The following is a 21,831-nucleotide window of genomic DNA, read 5'->3' on the forward strand; positions in this document are numbered from 1 at the left end:
TCAGGGGCTGTGATGCCACCTGGATTGACCATATCTAGACCCACAGCTGATTGAGACATAAGGGTGGACACTCTTGGGGCTGAGAGGTTTGGTGAGGTTGGGTGAGCAAACGCAGACCCTTTAAAGTAATACTGCGTGGTACCCATCCCATAGGTCCCAAATCTCCAGCTTCAAGGGCATCTTCCTACATCGAAAACATGCATGAGAAACCCAGAAGATGGTACACCATGTGATCGGGAAAGGTTTCTAAAACGCACCTCATTTCTCATCTCCTTGTGCTCGGGTTCGCCATTCCAGCCGCTTTACTAGCAATCTCCCTCCTTGGAGAATGAGCACCTTTAACCTCCTGTTCCGTACAGGTTGCAATTTGTCCTGAGGATGAACGGGAAGAGGGGGAACCAATGAGAGACTAGGTCTAGGTGTGGGGACAGGCACAGGTCACTCTATTTTCCCATCAGGAAGAAGAATTAACCACAGGCTCAGCCTGCCGCCCAGAACCACAATAGGGCCTGAAGCAATCCTGCGCTTTTGCGGCCAGCTCCCAAGAAAGCGAGTTGAAAAATGGAGCTCAGGGGCACTGCAATTCACAAACCTGCAGAGTTAGAAATGATAACTCTCGTCCACAAATATATTGAGGGAAGGCAACGAAGAGGATTTGAAAGCAAGGCAGAATTGCAGGAAACAGATTTCAGGAGGTAGATTCGAATCGCCTTTAAAGCACAGGAAAAGCGGCAAAACCTCGACCATGATGCCCTTGGCCAAAAAGGGCGTATGCGTTTTTTCCTGAATATATTCAGCAAAAAACGCATACGCCCTTTTTGGCCAACCAAGCAACCTGGAAAGGCAAATCAGCGCTACAAAGAAGTCTCGCTTCCCATCGATCAAAAGGGCCATGCTGAATAAAGTGTCAAAACCAGAAATGCAGGACAGGCCATGGAGAAACAGGAGCCTTGCTACGCTGATGGACGGGATGTAAATTGCCAACAGCCACTCTGGAGAAGTGTACGGTGTGTCCTGAAACATCTAAAAAACTCAGCTTAGAGAGCATAGGGCACTTCCACTCATGGGCGTATAAATTGGGAAAACCAAAAATCAGCAAGACACAGGCACCCCAAAGTTTAGGGCTGCTCTGTTGACAAGAACCTCCACTTCATTACACCTTAAATATCCCAGGAAAGAGAAAAATGGATAACGAAGTTGTGGTCCTTATGTACAATGGAATATCACTCAGGCATGAAATCAACGTCATAAGACTAGTAGCAGCATGATGAGTGGATTTAGGTACAACGATTCTAAGTGAAATAAGTCACACAGAAAGACACTTATCGTAAGATATCACTTATAGAGGGAATGTAAAAACCGCTCCACTTGAACTGAATTACAAAACAGAACAGAGTCCCACGTTTAGAAAGCACACTATGGCTGCTTAACGGGAACGGTGAGGTGGGGTGACGCATAAAACAAGGGTTTCAAATTAGCTCAGATAGCGTTCCATAAACGCAATATGTAATAGACAAGACCTACTCCTTGCTCAGTGAACTGGACGCACAAAACCCCTGTTCACCGCCCAAGAATATATCTGACTAGGAAGAATCTTCAAAGCTATGTATTGATATCTCTCTGTAAGTGAGTCAAGTGGGTGTAAAGCAGCATAAACACGGCAGTGAAAAGCAGCTAAACCCCATTATAAAAATCAATTACTTTTAAAAACCCGTGAAACAAAGACAGTGAAAGACAGAGAAATTCTTACAAAATTCGTTCAGGGGCTGGGATGCCACCTTTATTGACCATCTCTAGACCCACAGCTGATTGAGACATAAGGGTGGACACTCTTCGGGCTGAGAGGTTTGGTGAGGTTGGGTGAGCAAACGCAGACCCTTTAAAGTAATACTGCGTGGTACCCATCCCATAGGTCCCAAATCTCTAGCTTCAAGGGCATCTTCCTACATCGAAAACATGCATGAGAAACCCAGAGGACGGTACACCGTGTGATAGGGAAAGGTTTCTAAAACGCACCTCATTTCTCATCTCCTTGTGCTCGGGTTCGCCATTCCAGCCGCTTTACTAGCAATCTCCCTCCTTGGAGAATGAGCACCTTTAACCTCCTGTTCCATACAGGTTGCAATTTGTCCTGAGGATGAACGGGAAGAGGGGGAACCAATGAGAGACTAGGTCTAGGTGTGGGGACAGGCACAGGTCACTCTATTTTCCCATCAGGAAGAAGAATTAACCACAGGCTCAGCCTGCCGCCCGGAACCACAATAGGGCCTGAAGCAATCCTGCGCTTTTGGGGCCAGCTCCCTAGAAAGCGAGTTGAAAAATGGAGCTCAGGTGCACTGCAATTCACAAACCTGCAGAGTTATAAACGTTAACTCTCGTCCACAAATATATTGAGGGAAGGCAACGAAGAGGATTTGAAAGCAAGGCAGAATTGCAGGAAACAGATTTCAGGAGGTAGATTCGAATCGCCTTTAAAGCACAGGAAAATCGGCAAAACCTCGACCATGATTCCCTAGGCCAAAAAGGGCGTATGCGTTTTTTCCTGAATATATTCAGGAAAAAACGCATACGCCCTTTTTGGCCAACCAAGCAACCTGGAAAGGCAAATCAGCGCTACAAAGAAGTCTCGCTTCCCATCGGTCAAAAGGGCCATGCTGAATAAAGTGTCAAAACCAGAAATGCAGGACAGGCCATGGAGAAACGGGAGCCTTGCTACGCTGATGGGCGGGATGTAAATTGCCAACAGCCACTCTGGAGAAGTGTACGGTGTGTCCTGAAACACCTAAAAAACTCAGCTTAGAGAGCATAGGGCACTTCCACACACGGGCGTATAAATTGGGAAAACTAAAAATCAGCAAGACACAGGCACCCCAAAGTTTAGGGCTGCTCTGTTGACAAGAACCTCCACTTCATTACACCTTCAATATCCCAGGAAAGAGAAAAATGGATAAAGAACTTGTGGTCCTTATGTACAATGGAATATCACTCAGCAATGAAATCAACATCATAATGCTAGTAGCAGCATGATGAGAAGATTTAGGTATGACGATACTAAGTGAAATAAGTCACACAGAAAAAGCCACTTATCATAAGATATCACTTATAGAGGGAATGTAAAAACCGCTACACTTGAACTGAATTACAAAACAGAACAGCGTCACACGTTTAGAAAACACACTATGGCTGCTTAACGGGAAAGATGAGGTGGGGTGATGCATAAAACAAGGGTTTCAAATTAGCTCAGATACTGTTCCATAAACCCAATATGTAACAGACAAGACCTACTCCTTGCTCAGTGAACTGGATTCAACACCCCCTGTTCACCGCCCAAGAATATATCTGACTAGTAAGACTCTTAAAACCAATGTATTGATATCTCTCTGTAAGTGAGTCAAGTGGGTGTAAGCGGCATAAACACAGCAGTGAAAAGCAGCTAAACCCCATTATAAAAATCAATTACTTTTAAAAACCCGTGAAACAAAGACAGTGAAAGAGAGAGAAATTCATACAGAATTCGTTCAGGGGCTGGGATGCCACCTTTATTGACCATCTCTAGACCCACAGCTGATTGAGACATAAGGGTGGACACTCTTCGGGCTGAGAGGTTTGGTGAGGTTGGGTGAGCAAACGCAGACCCTTTAAAGTAATACTGCGTGGTACCCATCCCATGGGTCCAAAATCTCCAGGTTCAAGGGCATCTTCCTACATCGAAAACATGCATGAGAAACCCAGAAGATGGTACACCGTGTGATCGGGAAAGGTTTCTAAAACGCACCTCATTTCTCATCTCCTTGTGCTCGGGCCGGCCATTACAGCCGCTTTACTAGCAATCTCCCTCCTTGGAGAATCAGCACCTTTAACCTCCTATTCCGTACAGGTTGCAAATTTGTCCTGAGGATGAACGGGAAGAGGGGGAACCAATGAGAGACTAGGTCTAGGTGTGGGGACAGGCACAAGTCACTCTATTTTCCCATCAGGAAGAAGAATTAACCACAGGCTCAGCCTGCCGCCCGGAACCACAATAGGGCCTGAAGCAATCCTGCGCTTTTGCGGCCAGCTCCCAAGAAATCGTGTTGAAAAATGGAACTCAGGGGCACTGCAATTCACAAACCTGCAGAGTTAGAAATGATAACTCTCGTCCACAAATATATTGAGGGAAGGCAACGAAGAGGATTTGAAAGCAAGGCAGAATTGCAGGAAACAGATTTCAGGAGGTAGATTCGAATCGCCTTTAAAGCACAGGAAAAGCGGCAAAACCTCGACCATGATGCCCTTGGCCAAAAAGGGCGTATGCGTTTTTTCCTGAATATATTCAGGAAAAAACGCATACGCCCTTTTTGGCCAACCAAGCAACCTGGAAAGGTAAATCAGCGCTACAAAGAAGTCTCGCTTCCCATCGGTCAAAAGGGCCATGCTGAATAAAGTGTCAAAACCAGAAATGCAGGACAGGCCATGGAGAAACAGGAGCCTTGCTACGCTGATGGGCGGGATGTAAATTGCCAACAGCCACTCTGGAGAAGTGTACGGTGTGTCCTGAAACATCTAAAAAACTCAGCTTAGAGAGCATAGGGCACTTCCACTCATGGGCGTATAAATTGGGAAAACCAAAAATCAGCAAGACACAGGCACCCCAAAGTTTAGGGCTGCTCTGTTGACAAGAACCTCCACTTCATTACACCTTAAATATCCCAGGAAAGAGAAAAATGGATAACGAAGTTGTGGTCCTTATGTACAATGGAATATCACTCAGGCATGAAATCAACGTCATAAGGCTAGTAGCAGCATGATGAGTGGATTTAGGTACAACGATTCTAAGTGAAATAAGTCACACAGAAAGACACTTATCGTAAGATATCACTTATAGAGGGAATGTAAAAACCGCTCCACTTGAACTGAATTACAAAACAGAACAGAGTCCCACGTTTAGAAAGCACACTATGGCTGCTTAACGGGAACGGTGAGGTGGGGTGACGCATAAAACAAGGGTTTCAAATTAGCTCAGATAGCGTTCCATAAACGCAATATGTAATAGACAAGACCTACTCCTTGCTCAGTGAACTGGACGCACAAAACCCCTGTTCACCGCCCAAGAATATATCTGACTAGGAAGAATCTTCAAAGCTATGTATTGATATCTCTCTGTAAGTGAGTCAAGTGGGTGTAAAGCAGCATAAACACGGCAGTGAAAAGCAGCTAAACCCCATTATAAAAATCAATTACTTTTAAAAACCCGTGAAACAAAGACAGTGAAAGAGAGAGAAATTCTTACAAAATTCGTTCAGGGGCTGGGATGCCACCTTTATTGACCATCTCTAGACCCACAGCTGATTGAGACATAAGGGTGGACACTCTTCGGGCTGAGAGGTTTGGTGAGGTTGGGTGAGCAAACGCAGACCCTTTAAAGTAATACTGCGTGGTACCCATCCCATAGGTCCCAAATCACTAGCTTCAAGGGCATCTTCCTACATCGAAAACATGCATGAGAAACCCAGAGGACGGTACACCGTGTGATAGGGAAAGGTTTCTAAAACGCACCTCATTTCTCATCTCCTTGTGCTCGGGTTCGCCATTCCAGCCGCTTTACTAGCAATCTCCCTCCTTGGAGAATGAGCACCTTTAACCTCCTGTTCCGTACAGGTTGCAATTTGTCCTGAGGATGAACGGGAAGAGGGGGAACCAATGAGAGACTAGGTCTAGGTGTGGGGACAGGCACAGGTCACTCTATTTTCCCATCAGGAAGAAGAATTAACCACAGGCTCAGCCTGCCGCCCGGAACCACAATAGGGCCTGAAGCAATCCTGCGCTTTTGGGGCCAGCTCCCAAGAAAGCGAGTTGAAAAATGGAGCTCAGGTGCACTGCAATTCACAAACCTGCAGAGTTATAAACGTTAACTCTCGTCCACAAATATATTGAGGGAAGGCAACGAAGAGGATTTGAAAGCAAGGCAGAATTGCAGGAAACAGATTTCAGGAGGTAGATTCGAATCGCCTTTAAAGCACAGGAAAATCGGCAAAACCTCGACCATGATTCCCTAGGCCAAAAAGGGCGTATGCGTTTTGTCCTGAATATATTCAGGAAAAAACGCATACGCCCTTTTTGGCCAACCAAGCAACCTGGAAAGGCAAATCAGCGCTACAAAGAAGTCTCGCTTCCCATCGGTCAAAAGGGCCATGCTGAATAAAGTGTCAAAACCAGAAATGCAGGACAGGCCATGGAGAAACGGGAGCCTTGCTACGCTGATGGGCGGGATGTAAATTGCCAACAGCCACTCTGGAGAAGTGTACGGTGTGTCCTGAAACACCTAAAAAACTCAGCTTAGAGAGCATAGGGCACTTCCACACACGGGCGTATAAATTGGGAAAACTAAAAATCAGCAAGACACAGGCACCCCAAAGTTTAGGGCTGCTCTGTTGACAAGAACCTCCACTTCATTACACCTTCAATATCCCAGGAAAGAGAAAAATGGATAAAGAACTTGTGGTCCTTATGTACAATGGAATATCACTCAGCAATGAAATCAACATCGTAATGCTAGTAGCAGCATGATGAGAAGATTTAGGTATGACGATACTAAGTGAAATAAGTCACACAGAAAAAGGCACTTATCATAAGATATCACTTATAGAGGGAATGTAAAAACCGCTACACTTGAACTGAATTACAAAACAGAACAGCGTCACACGTTTAGAAAACACACTATGGCTGCTTAACGGGAAAGATGAGGTGGGGTGATGCATAAAACAAGGGTTTCAAATTAGCTCAGATACTGTTCCATAAACCCAATATGTAACAGACAAGACCTACTCCTTGCTCAGTGAACTGGATTCAACACCCCCTGTTCACCGCCCAAGAATATATCTGACTAGTAAGACTCTTAAAACCAATGTATTGATATCTCTCTGTAAGTGAGTCAAGTGGGTGTAAGCGGCATAAACACAGCAGTGAAAAGCAGCTAAACCCCATTATAAAAATCAATTACTTTTAAAAACCCGTGAAACAAAGACAGTGAAAGAGAGAGAAATTCATACAGAATTCGTTCAGGGGCTGGGATGCCACCTTTATTGACCATCTCTAGACCCACAGCTGATTGAGACATAAGGGTGGACACTCTTCGGGCTGAGAGGTTTGGTGAGGTTGGGTGAGCAAACGCAGACCCTTTAAAGTAATACTGCGTGGTACCCATCCCATGGGTCCAAAATCTCCAGGTTCAAGGGCATCTTCCTACATCGAAAACATGCATGAGAAACCCAGAAGATGGTACACCGTGTGATCGGGAAAGGTTTCTAAAACGCACCTCATTTCTCATCTCCTTGTGCTCGGGCCGGCCATTACAGCCGCTTTACTAGCAATCTCCCTCCTTGGAGAATCAGCACCTTTAACCTCCTATTCCGTACAGGTTGCAAATTTGTCCTGAGGATGAACGGGAAGAGGGGGAACCAATGAGAGACTAGGTCTAGGTGTGGGGACAGGCACAAGTCACTCTATTTTCCCATCAGGAAGAAGAATTAACCACAGGCTCAGCCTGCCGCCCGGAACCACAATAGGGCCTGAAGCAATCCTGCGCTTTTGCGGCCAGCTCCCAAGAAATCGTGTTGAAAAATGGAACTCAGGGGCACTGCAATTCACAAACCTGCAGAGTTAGAAATGATAACTCTCGTCCACAAATATATTGAGGGAAGGCAACGAAGAGGATTTGAAAGCAAGGCAGAATTGCAGGAAACAGATTTCAGGAGGTAGATTCGAATCGCCTTTAAAGCACAGGAAAAGCGGCAAAACCTCGACCATGATGCCCTTGGCCAAAAAGGGCGTATGCGTTTTTTCCTGAATATATTCAGGAAAAAACGCATACGCCCTTTTTGGCCAACCAAGCAACCTGGAAAGGTAAATCAGCGCTACAAAGAAGTCTCGCTTCCCATCGGTCAAAAGGGCCATGCTGAATAAAGTGTCAAAACCAGAAATGCAGGACAGGCCATGGAGAAACGGGAGCCTTGCTACGCTGATGGGCGGGATGTAAATTGCCAACAGCCACTCTGGAGAAGTGTACGGTGTGTCCTGAAACATCTAAAAAACTCAGCTTAGAGAGCATAGGGCACTTCCACTCATGGGCGTATAAATTGGGAAAACTAAAAATCAGCAAGACACAGGCACCCCAAAGTTTAGGGCTGCTCTGTTGACAAGAACCTCCACTTCATTACACCTTCAATATCCCAGGAAAGAGAAAAATGGATAAAGAAGTTGTGGTCCTTATGTACAATGGAATATCACTCAGCAATGAAATCAACATCATAATGCTAGTAGCAGCATGATGAGAAGATTTAGGTACGACGATTCTAAGTGAAATAAGTCACACAGAAAAAGGCACTTATCATAAGATATCACTTATAGAGGGAATGTAAAAACCGCTACACTTGAACTGAATTACAAACAGAACAGAGTCGCACGTTTAGAAAACACACTATGGCTGCTTAACGTGAACGGTGAGGTGGGGTGACTCATAAAACAAGGGTTTCAAATTAGCTCAGATAGCAATCCATAAAGCCAATATGTAATAGACAAGACCTACTCCTTGCTCAGTGAACTGGACGCAAAAACCCCCTGTTCACCGCCCAAGAATATATCTGACTAGTAAGAATCTTAAAACCAATGTATTGATATCCCTCTGTAAGTGAGTCAAGTGGGTGTAAAGCGGCATAAACACAGCAGTGAAAAGCAGTTAACCCCATTATAAAAATCAATTACTTTTAAAAACCCGTGAAACAAAGACAGTGAAAGAGAGAGAAATTCTTACAAAATTCGTTCAGGGGCTGTGATGCCACCTGGATTGACCATATCTAGACCCACAGCTGATTGAGACATAAGGGTGGACACTCTTGGGGCTGAGAGGTTTGGTGAGGTTGGGTGAGCAAACGCAGACCCTTTAAAGTAATACTGCGTGGTACCCATCCCATAGGTCCCAAATCTCCAGCTTCAAGGGCATCTTCCTACATCGAAAACATGCATGAGAAACCCAGAAGATGGTACACCATGTGATCGGGAAAGGTTTCTAAAACGCACCTCATTTCTCATCTCCTTGTGCTCGGGTTCGCCATTCCAGCCGCTTTACTAGCAATCTCCCTCCTTGGAGAATGAGCACCTTTAACCTCCTGTTCCGTACAGGTTGCAATTTGTCCTGAGGATGAACGGGAAGAGGGGGAACCAATGAGAGACTAGGTCTAGGTGTGGGGACAGGCACAGGTCACTCTATTTTCCCATCAGGAAGAAGAATTAACCACAGGCTCAGCCTGCCGCCCGGAACCACAATAGGGCCTGAAGCAATCCTGCGCTTTTGGGGCCAGCTCCCTAGAAAGCGAGTTGAAAAATGGAGCTCAGGGGAACTGCAATTCACAAACCTGTAGAGTTATAAATGTTAACTCTCGTCCACAAATATATTGAGGGAAGGCAACGAAGAGGATTTGAAAGCAAGGCAGAATTGCAGGAAACAGATTTCAGGAGGTAGATTCGAATCACCTTTAAAGCACAGGAAAAGCGGCAAAACCTCGACCATGATGCCCTTGGCCAAAAAGGGCGTATGCGTTTTTTCCTGAATATATTCAACAAAAAAAGCATACGCCCTTTTTGGCCAACCAAGCAACCTGGAAAGGCAAATCAGCGCTACAAAGAAGTCTCGCTTCCCATCGGTCAAAAGGGCCATGCTGAATAAAGTGTCAAAACCAGAAATGCAGGACAGGCCATGGAGAAACGGGAGCCTTGCTACGCTGATGGGCGGGTTGTAAATTGCCAACAGCCACTCTGGAGAAGTGTACGGTGTGTCCTGAAACATCTAAAAAACTCAGCTTAGAGAGCATAGGGCACTTCCACTCATGGGCGTATAAATTGGGAAAACTAAAAATCAGCAAGACACAGGCACCCCAAAGTTTAGGGCTGCTCTGTTGACAAGAACCTCCACTTCATTACACCTTAAATATCCCAGGAAAGAGAAAAATGGATAAAGAAGTTGTGGTCCTTATGTACAATGCAATATCACTCAGGCATGAAATCAACGTCATAAGGCTAGTAGCAGCATGATGAGTGGATTTAGGTACAACGATTCTAAGTGAAATAAGTCACACAGAAAGACACTTATCGTAAGATATCACTTATAGAGGGAATGTAAAAACCGCTCCACTTGAACTGAATTACAAAACAGAACAGAGTCCCACGTTTAGAAAACACACTATGGCTGCTTAACGGGAACGGTGAGGTGGGGTGACGCATAAAACAAGGGTTTCAAATTAGCTCAGATAGCGTTCCATAAACCCAATATGTAATAGACAAGACCTACTCCTTGCTCAGTGAACTGGACGCCAAAACACCCTGTTCACCGCCCAAGAATATATCTGACTAGGAAGAATCTTCAAAGCTATGTATTGATATCTCTCTGTAAGTGAGTCAAGTGGGTGTAAAGCAGCATAAACACGGCAGTGAAAAGCAGCTAAACCCCATTATAAAAATCAATTACTTTTAAAAACCCGTGAAACAAAGACAGTGAAAGAGAGAGAAATTCTTACAAAATTCGTTCAGGGGCTGGGATGCCACCTTTATTGACCATCTCTAGACCCACAGCTGATTGAGACATAAGGGTGGACACTCTTCGGGCTGAGAGGTTTGGTGAGGTTGGGTGAGCAAACGCAGACCCTTTAAAGTAATACTGCGTGGTACCCATCCCATAGGTCCCAAATCTCTAGCTTCAAGGGCATCTTCCTACATCGAAAACATGCATGAGAAACCCAGAAGACGGTACACCGTGTGATCGGGAAAGGTTTCTAAAACGCACCTCATTTCTCATCTCCTTGTGCTCGGGCTCGCCATTACAGCCGCTTTACTAGCAATCTCCCTCCTTGGAGAATGAGCACCTTTAACCTCCTGTTCCGTACAGGTTGCAAATTTGTCCTGAGGATGAATGGGAAGAGGGGGAACCAATGAGAGACTAGGTCTAGGTGTGGGGACAGGCACAGGTCACTCTATTTTCCCATCAGGAAGAAGAATTAACCACAGGCTCAGACTGCCGCCCGGAACCACAATAGGGCCTGAAGCAATCCTGCGCTTTTGGGGCCAGCTCCCAAGAAAGCGAGTTGAAAAATGGAGCTCAGGTGCACTGCAATTCACAAACCTGCAGAGTTATAAACGTTAACTCTCGTCCACAAATATATTGAGGGAAGGCAACGAAGAGGATTTGAAAGCAAGGCAGAATTGCAGGAAACAGATTTCAGGAGGTAGATTCGAATCGCCTTTAAAGCACAGGAAAATCGGCAAAACCTCGACCATGATTCCCTAGGCCAAAAAGGGCGTATGCGTTTTGTCCTGAATATATTCAGGAAAAAACGCATACGCCCTTTTTGGCCAACCAAGCAACCTGGAAAGGCAAATCAGCGCTACAAAGAAGTCTCGCTTCCCATCGGTCAAAAGGGCCATGCTGAATAAAGTGTCAAAACCAGAAATGCAGGACAGGCCATGGAGAAACGGGAGCCTTGCTACGCTGATGGGCGGGATGTAAATTGCCAACAGCCACTCTGGAGAAGTGTACGGTGTGTCCTGAAACACCTAAAAAACTCAGCTTAGAGAGCATAGGGCACTTCCACACACGGGCGTATAAATTGGGAAAACTAAAAATCAGCAAGACACAGGCACCCCAAAGTTTAGGGCTGCTCTGTTGACAAGAACCTCCACTTCATTACACCTTCAATATCCCAGGAAAGAGAAAAATGGATAAAGAACTTGTGGTCCTTATGTACAATGGAATATCACTCAGCAATGAAATCAACATCATAATGCTAGTAGCAGCATGATGAGAAGATTTAGGTATGACGATACTAAGTGAAATAAGTCACACAGAAAAAGGCACTTATCATAAGATATCACTTATAGAGGGAATGTAAAAACCGCTACACTTGAACTGAATTACAAAACAGAACAGCGTCACACGTTTAGAAAACACACTATGGCTGCTTAACGGGAAAGATGAGGTGGGGTGATGCATAAAACAAGGGTTTCAAATTAGCTCAGATACTGTTCCATAAACCCAATATGTAACAGACAAGACCTACTCCTTGCTCAGTGAACTGGATTCAACACCCCCTGTTCACCGCCCAAGAATATATCTGACTAGTAAGACTCTTAAAACCAATGTATTGATATCTCTCTGTAAGTGAGTCAAGTGGGTGTAAGCGGCATAAACACAGCAGTGAAAAGCAGCTAAACCCCATTATAAAAATCAATTACTTTTAAAAACCCGTGAAACAAAGACAGTGAAAGAGAGAGAAATTCATACAGAATTCGTTCAGGGGCTGGGATGCCACCTTTATTGACCATCTCTAGACCCACAGCTGATTGAGACATAAGGGTGGACACTCTTCGGGCTGAGAGGTTTGGTGAGGTTGGGTGAGCAAACGCAGACCCTTTAAAGTAATACTGCGTGGTACCCATCCCATGGGTCCAAAATCTCCAGGTTCAAGGGCATCTTCCTTCATCGAAAACATGCATGAGAAACCCAGAAGATGGTACACCGTGTGATCGGGAAAGGTTTCTAAAACGCACCTCATTTCTCATCTCCTTGTGCTCGGGCCGGCCATTACAGCCGCTTTACTAGCAATCTCCCTCCTTGGAGAATCAGCACCTTTAACCTCCTATTCCGTACAGGTTGCAAATTTGTCCTGAGGATGAACGGGAAGAGGGGGAACCAATGAGAGACTAGGTCTAGGTGTGGGGACAGGCACAGGTCACTCTATTTTCCCATCAGGAAGAAGAATTAACCACAGGCTCAGCCTGCCGCCCGGAACCACAATAGGGCCTGAAGCAATCCTGCGATTTTGCGGCCAGCTCCCAAGAAATCGAGTTGAAAAATGGAACTCAGGGGCACTGCAATTCACAAACCTGCAGAGTTATAAATGTTAACTCTCGTCCACAAATATATTGAGGGAAGGCAACGAAGAGGATTTGAAAGCAAGGCAGAATTGCAGGAAACAGATTTCAGGAGGTAGATTCGAATCGCCTTTAAAGCACAGGAAAAGCGGCAAAACCTCGACCATGATGCCCTAGGACAAAAAGGGCGTATGCGTTTTTTCCTGAATATATTCAGGAAAAAACGCATACGCCCTTTTTGGCCAACCAAGCAACCTGGAAAGGCAAATCAGCGCTACAAAGAAGTCTCGCTTCCCATCGGTCAAAAGGGCCATGCTGAATAAAGTGTCAAAACCAGAAATGCAGGACAGGCCATGGAGAAACGGGAGCCTTGCTACGCTGATGGGCGGGATGTAAATTGCCAACAGCCACTCTGGAGAAGTGTACGGTGTGTCCTGAAACACCTAAAAAACTCAGCTTAGAGAGCATAGGGCAATTCCACTCACGGGCGTATAAATTGGGAAAACTAAAAATCAGCAAGACACAGGCACCCCAAAGTTTAGGGCTGCTCTGTTGACAAGAACCTCCACTTCATTACACCTTCAATATCCCAGGAAAGAGAAAAATGGATAAAGAAGTTGTGGTCCTTATGTACAATGGAATATCACTCAGCAATGAAATCAACATCATAATGCTAGTAGCAGCATGATGAGAAGATTTAGGTACGACGATTCTAAGTGAAATAAGTCACACAGAAAAAGGCACTTATCATAAGATATCACTTATAGAGGGAATGTAAAAACCGCTACACTTGAACTGAATTACAAACAGAACAGAGTCGCACGTTTAGAAAACACACTATGGCTGCTTAACGTGAACGGTGAGGTGGGGTGACTCATAAAACAAGGGTTTCAAATTAGCTCAGAGAGCAATCCATAAACCCAATATGTAATAGACAAGACCTACTCCTTGCTCAGTGAACTGGACGCAAAAACCCCCTGTTCACCGCCCAAGAATATATCTGACTAGTAAGAATCTTAAAACCAATGTATTGATATCCCTCTGTAAGTGAGTCAAGTGGGTGTAAAGCGGCATAAACACAGCAGTGAAAAGCAGCTAAACCCCATTATAAAAATCAATTACTTTTAAAAACCCGTGAAACAAAGACAGTGAAAGAGAGAGAAATTCTTACAAAATTCGTTCAGGGGCTGTGATGCCACCTGGATTGACCATATCTAGACCCACAGCTGATTGAGACATAAGGGTGGACACTCTTCGGGCTGAGAGGTTTGGTGAGGTTGGGTGAGCAAACGCAGACCCTTTAAAGTAATACTGCGTGGTACCCATCCCATGGGTCCAAAATCTCCGGGTTCAAGGGCATCTTCCTACATCGAAAACATGCATGAAAAACACAGAAGAAGGTACACTGTGTGATCGGGAAAGGTTTCTAAAACGCACCTCATTTCTCATCTCCTTGTGCTCGGGCTCGCCATTACAGCCGCTTTACTAGCAATCTCCCTCCTTGGAGAATGAGCACCTTTAACCTCCTGTTCCTTACAGGTTGCAAATTTGTCCTGAGGATGAACGGGAAGAGGGGGAACCAATGAGAGACTAGGTCTAGGTGTGGGGACAGGCACAGGTCACTCTATTTTCCCATCAGGAAGAAGAATTAACCACAGGCTCAGCCTGCTGCCCGGAACCACAATAGGGCCTGAAGCAATCCTGCGATTTTGCGGCCAGCTCCCAAGAAAGCGAGTTGAAAAATGGAGCTCAGGGGCACTGCAATTCACAAACCTGCAGAGTTATAAATGATAACTCTCGGCCACAAATATATTGAGGGAAGGCAACGAAGAGGATTTGAAAGCAAGGCAGAATTGCAGGAAACAGATTTCAGGAGGTAGATTCGAATCGCCTTTAAAGCACAGGAAAAGCGGCAAAACCTCGACAATGATGCCCTTGGCCAAAAAGGGCGTATGCGTTTTTTCCTGAATATATTCAGGAAAAAACGCATACGCCCTTTTTGGCCAACCAAGCAACCTGAAAAGGCAAATCAGCGCTACAAAGAAGTCTCGCTTCCCATCGGTCAAAAGGGCCATGCTGAATAAAGTGTCAAAACCAGAAATGCAGGACAGGCCATGGAGAAACGGGAGCCTTGCTACGCTGATGGGCGGGATGTAAATTGCCAACAGCCACTCTGGAGAAGTGTACGGTGTGTACTGAAACATCTAAAAAACTCAACTTAGAGAGCATAGGGCACTTCCACTCATGGGCGTATAAATTGGGAAAACTAAAAATCAGCAAGACACAGGCACCCCAAAGTTTAGGGCTGCTCTGTTGACAAGAACCTCCACTTCATTACACGTTAAATATCCCAGGAAAGAGAAAAATGGATAAAGAAGTTGTGGTCCTTATGTACAATGCAATATCACTCAGGCATGAAATCAACGTCATAAGGCTAGTAGCAGCATGATGAGTGGATTTAGGTACAACGATTCTAAGTGAAATAAGTCACACAGAAAGACACTTATCGTAAGATATCACTTATAGAGGGAATGTGAAAACCGCTACACTTGAACTGAATTACAAAACAGAACAGAGTCCCACGTTTAGAAAACACACTATGGCTGCTTAACGGGAACGGTGAGGTGGGGTGACGCATAAAACAAGGGTTTCAAATTAGCTCAGATAGCGTTCCATAAACCCAATATGTAATAGACAAGACCTACTCCTTGCTCAGTGAACTGGACGCAAAAACCCCCTGTTCACCGCCCAAGAATATATCTGACTAGGAAGAATCTTCAAAGCTATGTATTGATATCTCTCTGTAAGTGAGTCAAGTGGGTGTAAAGCAGCATAAACACGGCAGTGAAAAGCAGCTAAACCCCATTATAAAAATCAATTACTTTTAAAAACCCGTGAAACAAAGACAGTGAAAGAGAGAGAAATTCTTACAAAATTCGTTCAGGGGCTGTGATGCCACCTGGATTGACCATCTCTAGACCCACAGCTGATTGAGACATAAGGGTGGACACTCTTGGGGCTGAGAGGTTTGTTGAGGTTGGGTGAGTAAACGCAGACCCTTTAAAGTAATACTGCGTGGTACCCATCCCATAGGTCCCAAATCTCCAGCTTCAAGGGCATCTTCCTACATCGAAAACATGCATGAGAAACCCAGAATATGGTACACCATGTGATCGGGAAAGGTTTCTAAAACGCACCTCATTTCTCATCTCCTTGTGCTCGGGTTCGCCATTCCAGCCGCTTTACTACCAATCTCCCTCCTTGGAGAATGAGCACCTTTAACCTCCTGTTCCGTACAGGTTGCAATTTGTCCTGAGGATGAACGGGAAGAGGGGGAACCAATGAGAGACTAGGTCTAGGTGTGGGGACAGGCACAGGTCACTCTATTTTCCCATCAGGAAGAAGAATTAACCACAGGCTCAGCCTGCCGCCTGGAACCACAATAGGGCCTGAAGCAATCCTGCGCTTTTGGGGCCAGCTCCCAAGAAAGCGAGTTGAAAAATGGAGCTCAGGTGCACTGCAATTCACAAACCTGCAGAGTTATAAATGTTAACTCTCGTCCACAAATATATTGAGGGAAGGCAACGAAGAGGATTTGAAAGCAAGGCAGAATTGCAGGAAACAGATTTCAGGAGGTAGATTCGAATCGCCTTTAAAGCACAGGAAAATCGGCAAAACCTCGACCATGATGCCCTAGGCCAAAAAGGGCGTATGCGTTTTTTCCTGAATATATTCAGGAAAAAACGCATACGCCCTTTTTGGCCAACCAAGCAACCTGGAAAGGCAAATCAGCGCTACAAAGAAGTCTCGCTTCCCATCGGTCAAAAGGGCCATGCTGAATAAAGTGTCAAAACCAGAAATGCAGGACAGGCCATGGAGAAACGGGAGCCTTGCTACGCTGATGGGCGGGATGTAAATTGCCAACAGCCACTCTGGAGAAGTGTACGGTGTGTCCTGAAACACCTAAAAAACTCAGCTTAGAGAGCATAGGGCAATTCCACTCACGGGCGTATAAATTGGGAAAACTAAAAATCAGCAAGACACAGGCACCCCAAAGTTTAGGGCTGCTCTGTTGACAAGAACCTCCACTTCATTACACCTTCAATATCCCAGGAAAGAGAAAAATGGATAAAGAAGTTGTGGTCCTTATGTACAATGGAATATCACTCAGCAATGAAATCAACATCATAATGCTAGTAGCAGCATGATGAGAAGATTTAGGTACGACGATTCTAAGTGAAATAAGTCACACAGAAAAAGGCACTTATCATAAGATATCACTTATAGAGGGAATGTAAAAACCGCTACACTTGAACTGAATTACAAACAGAACAGAGTCGCACGTTTAGAAAACACACTATGGCTGCTTAACGTGAACGGTGAGGTGGGGTGACTCATAAAACAAGGGTTTCAAATTAGCTCAGATACCGTTCCATAAACCCAATATGTAATAGACAAGACCTACTCCTTGCTCAGTGAACTGGACTCAACACCCCCTGTTCACCGCCCAAGAATATATCTGACTAGTAAGAATGTTAAAACCAATGTATTGATATCCCTCTGTAAGTGAGTCAAGTGGGTGTAAAGCAGCATAAACACAGCAGTGAAAAGCAGCTAAACCCCATTATAAAAATCAATTACTTTTAAAAACCCGTGAAACAAAGACAGTGAAAGAGAGAGAAATTCTTACAAAATTCGTTCAGGGGCTGTGATGCCACCTGGATTGACCATCTCTAGACCCACAGCTGATTGAGACATAAGGGTGGACACTCTTGGGGCTGAGAGGTTTGGTGAGGTTGGGTGAGCAAACGCAGACCCTTTAAAGTAATACTGCGTGGTATCCATCCCATGGGTCCAAAATCTCCAGGTTCAAGGGCATCTTCCTACATCGAAAACATGCATGAGAAACCCAGAAGATGGTACACCGTGTGATCGGGAAAGGTTTCGAAAACGCACCTCATTTCTCATCTCCTTGTGCTCGGGTTGGCCATTACAGTCGCTTTCCTAGCAATCTCCCTCCTTGGAGAATGAGCACCTTTAACCTCCTGTTCTGTACAGGTTGCAATTTGTCCTGAGGATGAACGGGAAGAGGGGGAACCAATGAGAGACTAGCTCTAGGTGTTGGGACAGGCATAGGTCACTCTATTTTCCCATCAGGAAGAAGAATTAACCACAGGCTCAGCCTGCCGCCCGGAAGCAGAACAGGGCCTGAGGCAATCCTGTGCTTTTGCGGCCAGCTCCCAAAAAAGCGAGTTGAAAAATCGAGCTCAGGGGCACTGCAATTCACAAACCTGCAGAGTTATAAATGATAACTCTCGTCCACAAATATATTGAGGGAAGGCAACGAAGAGGATTTGAAAGCAAGGCAGAATTGCAGGAAACAGATTTCAGGAGGTAGAGTCGAATCGCCTTTAAAGCACAGGAAAAGCGGCAAAACCTCGACAATGATGCCCTTGGCCAAAAAGGGCGTATGCGTTTTTTCCTGAATATATTCAAGAAAAAACGCATACGCCCTTTTTGGCCAACCAAGCAACCTGGAAAGGCAAATCAGCGCTACAAAGAAGTCTCGCTTCCCATCGGTCAAAAGGGCCATGCTGAATAAAGTGTCAAAACCAAAAATGCATGACAGGCCATGGAGAAACGGGAGCCTTGCTACGCTGATGGGCGGGATGTAAATTGCCAACAGCCACTCTGGAGAAGTGTACGGTGTGTCCTGAAACATCTAAAAAACTCACCTTAGAGAGCATAGGGCACTTCCACTCATGGGCGTATAAATTGGGAAAACTAAAAATCAGCAAGACACAGGCACCCAAAAGTTTAGGGCTGCTCTGTTGACAAGAACCTCCACTTCATTACACCTTAAATATCCCAGGAAAGAGAAAAATGGATAAGGAAGTTGTGGTCCTTATGTACAATGGAATATCACTCAGCCATGAAATTAACGTCATAAGGCTGGTAGCAGCATGATGAGAGGATTTAGGTACGACGATTCTAAGTGAAATAAGTCACACAGAAAAAGACACTTATCATAAGATATCACTTATAGAGGGAATGTAAAAACCGCTACACTTGAACTGAATTACAAAACAGAACAGCGTCACACGCTTAGAAGACACACTATGGCTGCTTAACGAGAAAGGTGAGGTGGGGTGTTGCATAAAACAAGGGTTTCAAATTAGCTCAGATACCGTTCCATAAACCCAATATGTAATAGACAAGACCTACTCCTTGCTCATTGAAGTGGACTCAACACCCCCTGTTCACCGCCCAAGAATATATCTGACTAGTAAGAATCTTAAAACCAATGTATTGATATCCCTCTGTAAGTGAGTCAAGTGGGTGTAAAGCGGCATAAACACAGCAGTGAAAAGCAGCTAAACCCCATTATAAAAGTCAATTACTTTTAAAAACCCGTGAAACAAAGACAGTGAAAGAGAGAGAAATTCTTACAAAATTCGTTCAGGGGCTGTGATGCCACCTGGATTGACCATCTCTAGACCCACAGCTGATTGAGACATAAGGGTGGACACTCTTGGGGCTGAGAGGTTTGGTGAGGTTGGGTGAGCAAACGCAGACCCTTTAAAGTAATACTGCGTGGTATCCATCCCATGGGTCCAAAATCTCCAGGTTCAAGGGCATCTTCTTACATCGAAAACATGCATGAGAAACCCAGAAGATGGTACACCGTGTGATCGGGAAAGGTTTCTAAAACGCACCTTATTTCTCATCTCCTTGTGCTCGGGTTGGCCATTACAGTCGCTTTACTAGCAATCTCCCTCCTTGGAGAATCAACACCTTTAACCTTCTGTTCCGTACAGGTTGCAATTTGTCCTGAGGATGAACGGGAAGAGGGGGAACCAATGAGAGACTAGGTCTAGGTGTGGGGACAGGCACAGGTCACTCTATTTTCCCATCAGGAAGAAGAATTAACCACAGGCTCAGCCTGCCGCCCGGAACCGCAATAGGGCCTGAAGCAATCCTGCGCTTTTGCGGCCAGCTCCCAAGAAAGCGAGTTGAAAAATGGAGCTCAGGGGCACTGCAATTCACAAACCTGCAGAGTTATAAATGATAACTCTCGTCCACAAATATATTGAGGGAAGGCAACGAAGAGGATTTGAAAGCAAGGCAGAATTGCAGGAAACAGATTTCAGGAGGTAGAGTCGAATCGCCTTTAAAGCACAAGAAAAGAGGCAAAACCTCGACAATGATGCCCTTGGCCAAAAAGGGCGTATGCGTCTTTTCCTGAATATATTCAGGAAAAAACGCATACGCCCTTTTTGGCCAACCAAGCAACCTGGAAAGGCAAATCAGCGCTACAAAGAAGTCTCGCTTCCCATCGGTCAAAAGGGCCATGCTGAATAAAGTGTCAAAACCAGAAATGCAGGACAGGCCATGGAGAAACGGGAGCCTTGCTACGCTGATGGGCGGGATGTAAATTGCCAACAGCCACTCTGGAGAAGTGTACGGTGTGTCCTGAAACCTCTAAAAAACTCAGCTTAGAGAGCATAGGGCACTTCCACTCATGGGCGTATAAATTGGGAAAACTAAAAATCAGCAAGACACAGGCACCCCAAAGTTTAGGGCTGCTCTGTTGACAAGAACCTCCACTTCGTTACACCTTAAATATCCCAGGAAAGAGAAAAATGGATAAGGAAGTTGTGGTCCTTATGTACAATGGCATATCACTCAGCCATGAAATTAACGTCATAAGGCTAGTAGCAGCATGATGAGAGGATTTAGGTACGACGATTCTAAGTGAAATAAGTCACACAGAAAAAGACACTTATCATAAGATATCACTTATAGAGGGAATGTAAAAACCGCTACACTTGAACTGAATTACAAAACAGAACAGCGTCACACGTTTAGAAGACACACTATGGCTGCTTAAAGGGAAAGGTGAGGTGGGGTGATGCATAAAACAAGGGTTTCAAATTAGCTCAGGTACCGTTCCATAAACCCAATATGTAATAAACAAGACCTATTCCTTGCTCAGTGAACTGGACTCAACACCCCCTGTTCACCGCCCAAGAATATAACTGATTAGTAAGAATCTTAAAACCAATGTATTGATATCCCTCTGTAAGTGAGTCAAGTGGGTGTAAAGCGGCATAAACACAGCAGTGAAAACCAGCTAAACCCCATTATAAAAATCAATTACTTTTAAAAACCCATGAAACAAAGACAGTGAAAGAGAGAGAAATTCTTACAAAATTCGTTCAGGGGCTGTGATGCCACTTGGATTGACCATCTCTAGACCCACAGCAGATTGAGACATAAGGGTGGACACTCTTGGGGCTGAGAGGTTTGGTGAGGTTGGGTGAGCAAACGCAGACCCTTTAAAGTAATACTGCGTGGTACCCATCCCATGGGTCCAAAATCTCCAGGTTCAAGGGCATCTTCCTACATCGAAAACATGCATGAGAAACCCAGAAGACGGTACACCGTGTGATCGGGAAAGGTTTCTAAAACGCACCTCATTTCTCATCTCCTTGTGCTCGGGCCGGCCATTACAGCCGCTTTACTAGCAATCTCCCTCCTTGGAGAATGAGCACCTTTAACCTCCTGTTCCGTACAGGTTGCAATTTGTCCTGAGGATGAACGGGAAGAGGGGGAACCAATGAGAGACTAGGTCTAGGTGTGGGGACAGGCACAGGTCACTCTATTTTCCCATCAGGAAGAAGAATTAACCACAGGCTCAGCCTGCCGCCCGGAACCAGAATAGGGCCTGAAGCAATCCTGCGCTTTTGGGGCCAGCTCCCAAGAAAGCGAGTTGAAAAATGGAGCTAAGGGGCACTGCAATTCAAAAACCTGCAGAGTTAGAAATGATAACTCTCGTCCACAAATATATTGAGGGAAGGCAACGAAGAGGATTTGAAAGCAAGGCAGAATTGCAGGAAACAGATTTCAGGAGGTAGATTCCAATCGCCTTTA

The sequence above is a fragment of the Balaenoptera borealis genome (assembly GCF_965194805.1).
Source record: "Balaenoptera borealis genome assembly, chromosome: 6".
NCBI classification, from domain to species: domain Eukaryota; kingdom Metazoa; phylum Chordata; class Mammalia; order Artiodactyla; family Balaenopteridae; genus Balaenoptera; species Balaenoptera borealis.